Raw genomic sequence first — 7,126 nt, forward strand, 5'->3', positions numbered from 1 at the left:
TTTGAGGGAAAGTAGTGATTCTTGGATAACTTTGGGTGCTCCGTTGTTTGGCGAATAGATATTTAGAATTGTAATATCATCCTAAGGAGAGATCCTTTAATTAGTATGTAGTGACCTTTTTTATCTGTTCTCACGAATTTTAATTTGGTCTATTTTATCTGATATTAGGATTTGCAACTCCCACCTTTGTATGGGGGCTGTTTGTTTGGTAGATTTTTTTTCAGCCTTTGACATTGAAAATGTGTTTGTTTTTACGGTTAAGATGTGACTCCTGAAGGCAGCAGATAGAAGGATCTTGTTTTTTTAATCCAAATAGTCTATGTCACTTAATTGGAGAGTTAAGTCTGTTAATGTTGAGAGATAGGACTGATAGGTATTTGGTAGTTCCTGCCATATAATCCACCTTCTTGGGTGTTGCAGCTACTTGGTTCCTCCTATGGTTTTTGGATTCTCTGTTTGGGTGAGGTTTCTAGGCCTTTATTGGGGTCTTGTTGGTTTTCTATGTGTAGGATGTCTTTAAGAATCTTTTGTAGGGAGGGTATGGTGGAGATGTATTGTTTCAATTTTTCTTTGCTGTGGAAGGTTTTTATTTGGCCTTCAGTTATGAAGGAGAGTTTAGCTGGGTACAATATTCTTGTTTGATAGTTGTTTGTTTTTAGGTCTTGGCATACATTATTCCAGGCCCTTCTTGCTTTGATTGTCTCTGCTGAGAAATCTGACGTGATTCTAAGTGGTTTCCCTTCATAGGTGATTAATCTCTTTTTCCTTGACAGCTTTAAGTATCTTTTCCTTATTCTGAATTGACCCTGTTTGGATTATAATGTGACGGTGGGATGTCCTATTCTGGTCTAGTCTATTTGGGTTCTAAATGCTTCTTGTATCTGAATAGGCCTATCTTTTTGTGTGTTTGAAAGTTCTCTGCTAGGATACTGTTAAACAAATTTCCTACCATTAAATTCTGTTTCTAGGTGCTCCTCTACACCCATTATCCTTAGATTAGGCTTTTGATGGTGTCTTCCAAGTGTTGGATAGATCTATCACATTTTTTGGACTTGTCTTGGATGGTTGTATGTTCTTGCTCTATAATATTAGGCTGTATTCAATCCCGAGATTCGATCTTCTGCATGTTCTAACCTGCTGTCAAGACTTTCTACTTTGTTTTTTATTGCTTTTCCTTACAATTGGTCAGCTTTGATCGCTTCAAATTCTTTGTTGAAGCTTTGTTTTAGATCTTGTATGAACTTCTTTATTTCCTTCATTTAGTGTTGGGTGTTTATTCTCTAATCACTTAGTTGATTGGTTATTGTTTCCTTGGACTCCCATTTATTCTGTTGGGTTCCATTCAGCATTCCCTTTAGGGTATCCCTGACCTCCTTCAGCTCTTTGTTAATGGATTCCATGAATGCCTTTAGTGTTCTTTGTGTATTCTCATCCTGTTCTCTCAATTCCTGTGTTACTCTTTGCTTATGTTCCTCATGTTCGCGACATTTGTGTAGTTCTTTTTGAGTGTTCTCAGCCTGCTCACACCATTCCTGCATTTCTCTGTGAGTTTTCTCAAGATTCTCACGCAAATCCTGTATCACTTTTTGAGTAGCTTCCTCATGCTCATGATATTCCTGTATAAAACTTTGGTTTGCCTCCTCTCTCTCCATATCACACTCATACAGAGTCCTTTGTACTTTTTCAATCTTTTCATTTACCATGTTTGCCAGCAGTGTTTGTAGAGCTATTTGGGAACTCTCCTCTGGATTATTCTTATCTGTTCTGTCCCCTGATTAGCATGAGTGGGAGTTGAGATACCCAGACTTCCCTTTTTTCTTGTGTTTTTCTGGCTTACTCTGCCCATTTGGGATGAAAATAACACCAGTTTTGTGCTAGAACACTATCTTAAGGCAAGCATCAACCAAAGTCTGAATTTGCACAATCAATAGTCTGCAGATACAATCTAGTTCAACAGATACATATATTCAGCATCAAAAAACTATATATTAATGGCCTATGAACCACAGAGAAGAATTTGGTAATCCAGAAATTATTAGGTTTAGGGAGAGGTGTGGGTAAAAATAGGAATAGAGAGAGAGATGTGGGACTTAACTAAATCCTAATCTCAAAGCAGGAAATAGGTTGGATAGGATGAAAGTAGAGAGAGAGAAAAAATGAAGAAAGAGAAAGGGAAAAAAAGAGACCAGAAAAAATAGAAGAGTAAAAATTAAAAATTAAAGATTGCAATTCTTAAAAATTATACAGATTTGAAAACGAAATATTCCGAGAAGAATGTTGATATAATTAGAAAAGAGAACGGATATAAAGCAAATATGAAAAACTGAAAAAAATACTTAAAGTATTATATAGGTATAAAGAGGTAGTACTGCTATTAAGGAATTTAAGTCTAAGAGGTTTTGAATTGAGTAATAAATTTCTGGATTAACCGTATTCACAATGGGGGATAAGGTCTATTTATCGACTATGGGTATATCTGAGGATGCGCAGAACAGCAATTAAGTCATATAAAGAAGAATGAAAGAGAAGAAAGGGTAAAGAGAATGAGAAAGAAAGAAAAAAGATCAGAAGTTCAGTAGAGATAAACAAAAAACAAAAAAGATTTTTTAAAAAATTAAAAGAAAAGAAAAAAAAGAAAGAAAGAAAAACCGCACACACACACACACATATACCTCTAAAATAAAAATTATAAGAGAAAGAAAAAACAAGTTACTAGAAAACAATATTTTTCAAAAAAGGTAAAAATTAAAAATTAAAAAAAATTGGAAATTTTTTTTATAAAAGTTATAAAAAAAGAAAAAACCTTCTTTGATTTTTTTGGGGGGGAGGGTTGGGAAAATGTTGTATATCCCTTGTGTCCATAACCAGCCTCTTGTTGGAGACTCTGGTCTGTTTGTGGTGTTTGATTTTCCTGTGGCTTGGTTGGTGTCTTAAGTCAGTTTGTTTGAGCAGGCAGAAAAACGCTCTGCTTTACCCAGGATTTTGTGATCCTCCTCCCAGGTTAGTTCAATGAGAGGCAGATCTGCATTGAGTATCACAAAAGAGGGAGATGGCTGTTTACTACAAATGATAGTCCTTTATTACAAAATAATACACAATCTAGTCTCCATGCATGTTTAATTTTACTTGCTTCTCCACATGTGACCACTTAATTTATTTTAATTAATTCATTTGTTTGGTGCTAATACTAAGGCTTGATCTTAGGGCCTGGCTCTGTCCCAGAATTTGTTATTTTTTGTTTTAGTTTTCTCAAGGCTAGCATTTTACTGCTTGTACCACAGTTCCATTTCTACCTTTCAAATCAGATTCAAATGGACTTTTTTTTCCCGCTTGTTCTGGTTTCAAACCACAATCCTCAGATTTCCTCTTTCTGATTACCTTGGATTAAAGACAAAAGCCTCCAGTGTGGCTTTTTTTCTCTATAGTTATCTAATGCACATACTTAGATAGTAATTTAAAACTGAGAGTATAGAAGCAAGATGTACATTGATGACATTGTCCTGTCAGAAATTCATGGTAGTAAATTTCTTAAGGCCATAAACAAAAAATACCATGATATAATATAAGAGGAATCACTATTGAACATATGAGGTATAAGAGCTTTCTAATAGGTCCATTATTTATTGTTGCCCAACATTAGAAAAAAAAAGTATAGTGCAGTAGTAAAATTGAAGTCCTTTGTATGACTACTTAAATTCCTTGTTTTTTTAAGACACTTGTTTTCATCTAAAAAAGTAGGCCTGTCTATTGTCTTCATGTGATTTTGATGATTTAAGGTGCTTAATGAGAAGTCAAAATGTGGGTCTTTGCTATCAATTAAATCTCACTTTTTCTTCTTGGAGAATATAATGATTAAAGCACTAGTTCAGAATCAGCAAGCAATAGTTCAGAATCACGCTTCCAGTGCAAGTGGATCACCAGTAAGTAATCTTCAATACCTTTTTCCATAAATTTTTTCACACATACAATCGGCCTTCCTTCTCTAGCTGCTTTTCTAGAATAGACACATTCGTTCATTTTACAGGAAAAGTTTGATTCAACTGATTTGTCAGATCTGCTACTAGAATTATCAAGAAAATAGTTTCTTGTCTCGAATTTAGTCAAAGCTATGTCTCTTTGTGTAGGCTACTAAAATGTATTTACTAATTTCAAGAAAGTACATAAATTCTATTTCCATCTCTTTTTAAAAAATAAAATTGTTTCCACTATAAATTGATCAGAGGCATGGATTTTGTGGCTAGCTAGGTCATTGTACATCTGTCTTTCTCTTCCTCTTTTTCATGGTTCTCATAGATAATATGATTGCTCTATAATTATCCTAATTTTTTTTGCTTTTATATTTTTGCTTGCATCATTTCACTTTCTGCCCTGCCATTTCCCAAAGCATTTTCATAGAAGGCATTATGTCCTATTTTCTCATTCCTAGAATAAGCTGAACATGAAGACACCACTTGCTATCATTTTCAGCCTATAACTTTGAATATGGAGGAAAATCTTTCTCTGTTCTCTATCAATTCCCTATTCTCCAGTTAGAATAATTTAGAATAGAAAACGGAAAAAGAGGAAACAAATCATGGTGAAAAAACAGATGCAGAAAATTCATTGGATTTTTCTGACCAGTTCAACCAACGTGAATTATTGGTGAAATACATGCGCACGTCATTCCCAGTGGTACTCAAAGTCAATGGTTAGGCAATTCTGATGAAGACAAGGAACAAGATGAAAACGTGAAATATGGTATCATTTGCAAGAAAAAGGATGGAGAAGGATCCAAGAAAATTTCTTCTTTGGGCTGCCGAAAATAATCAGCTTACTACGGTGCAGACACTACTTTCCAAAAAAGCCACTCATGTGAATACTAGGGATGAGGATGAGTATACCCCGCTTCATTGGCAATCCTACAGTGGACACTTAGACATTGTCCATGAGTTGCTGTCTCGAGGCAGCTATTCATGCAATAACTGTAGATGGCTGGACACCCATGCACAGTGCTTATACGTGGAATAATACGAGTGGCTTCTTTCTTACTTCATCATGATGCAGATAACAATGACCAAACTAAATGCATCTTGTCCCCCTTGCATCTTGCTGCTGGGAATAGAGGTAGCAAAAGTATGATGGATCACCTTTTGTTGAACCATTTTATTAAACCAGGTCTGAAGAACAACTTGGAAGAAACTGCATTAGATATTGCCAAAAGGTTAATATGTATCACTACCTCTATGAAGTGGTGGAAGGCTGAACAAATTGTTCTTATAAGTTGTAATGGTTTGGTTAAGTTTCTTAAATTTCAAAAATGCCGTTTCATCCTTTGTGTCCTTCCAAAATATTTTCACAATACAAAGTAACAGCAATATCTTACTGTAAAAAATCATAGATTTCATGGAATTCTTCCAAGTGAATTGCCTGACTTTGATATCAAAATGTATTCAAGAGTTGTTTGTATATATCTATAATGATTTCTGCAGAGTTTGTGATTATTTTAAATCAGAAATAGGTTTAACTTATCTGTTGAAATGAGTAGTACATAAGCTAAAGATATTTCTGGTACTTGTCTGAAAAAGCTTATTTTAAAATAGCCTGTATTCTGTTCGTATAATATCCATAATCTATTTCATTCTCTCCAAATATAATATTTTGAATTCTACATTGATTTACATTATATAGGTTCATTAATGAATGTGTCCTTTCAGATTGCATTCCATATAGAAACAGTTTAAGATTCCTTTTTTCCAAGGTCTTTATACTATTTTATTTCTTTGGGATAAAATGACAATGTTATCTAATTTCAAAAGTTTTGTAAAGGTTATGCTATGTAAAGACTTTTCTAAGGTTAAGAGTTAATACACTGAAGACAAACTTTTAATTCTATGAATTACATGTATTGTTTCACTTGTATCTTTGTAATCAACTTTTTAATAACTGTATTTCACTCCTTGAATCTGAAGAATACTTCACAAATTTCCATATCATCCTTGTGGAAGTGTCATGTTATTCTCTGTATTGTTGTAATTTGGGTAGATGTGCTGCTGAAGCATGTAGTATCTTGTAAATTTAAATAGTTAATGATGCAATCTTAATATTGGCATATAACTTTGGTTGCTTATTTGTAACAAGGAAATTTTATTGTTCCTACAATGGTATTGATCTTATTTCCCTAAAATTCTGTGTATAGTGGAAAATATTTATATTGTTCAATCAATTGCTCACATTTCAACATTTTTTTGTCAATGACTATTTTAAGTCTTTTTCATTTTAAACCTGATCCTACTTTAAAGCCTTTATAGCTAGGTCCAAAGGTGATGGCTTTTCAAGTACTTATTTATGAACTGAGTTAGCTTTGTGGAGCTAAGGGATTCAAAGTAAGCCTTGCTCAAGAGCTACTTCTAAACTTCTGCAGCTTAAAATTTCCCAAATGAGGTCTTACTGGCACAAAATGTCTCCCTGACTCTTTCCCATTCTTCCATGTACCAATAGACCAACCAGAATATCTTACCCTGACAGCAAAAGTTGTCTTGCTGCAACAAAATTAATCTTAGCTACAAGGGATCGTAGAGAGATGAACAGTTCATACAGAACTGTTCAGACAGAACTGTTCAGACTAGAAGGTATTTTATCAAAATATAATTTTTTTATTATACCTAACATTTCAAAAGTAGCTAAAGGCAAGAAGGTGAAAAATTGTTCATATGCATGATTACCTAATGTCCCGGTCTGTCTACCTTCCAATCAGGAAGGAAATTACACTACTGCGTTTATATCACCAAATATTTCCATAGCTCCAGGAGCAGTCCATATGTTTATCCTCGATTTTAGGCCTTAAATTGGTAATGTTTTTATCACATTGTTTCCTCTTGCCTCAGTCTGTAAATCTACAAATGGTAAATCTTTAGGCCTAACTCTACCAAACACTGAGGTAGAGATAATGGAATAAAACTTTAAAAGAGTTGCTTTTGATATCCTAACAAGAACAGAACAATGCAAAACATGTACCTTTTAGTATATTATATATAGTTATATATTTTATATTTATATGCTGATTTTATATTTCACAAAGTGAAACTTACTAGAATCAGTTGATAATTTGAGAACTACATTGATATTTATTTATTCCAATAAATACAAT

At 33.8% G+C, this 7,126-nt stretch overlaps 1 pseudogene; it reads right to left on the reverse strand.

Moving 5' to 3' along the window:
- Positions 1-5,938: 5,938 nt before the first annotated feature.
- Positions 5,939-6,038, reverse strand: LOC138804152 (U6 spliceosomal RNA; annotated as a pseudogene).
- Between the last annotated feature and the right edge of the window lie 1,088 nt (positions 6,039-7,126).

Source organism: Dipodomys merriami, unplaced genomic scaffold (assembly GCF_024711535.1).
Source record: "Dipodomys merriami isolate MVZ:Mamm:240054 unplaced genomic scaffold, mDipMer1.0.p SCAF_359, whole genome shotgun sequence".
Lineage (NCBI taxonomy): Eukaryota > Metazoa > Chordata > Mammalia > Rodentia > Heteromyidae > Dipodomys > Dipodomys merriami.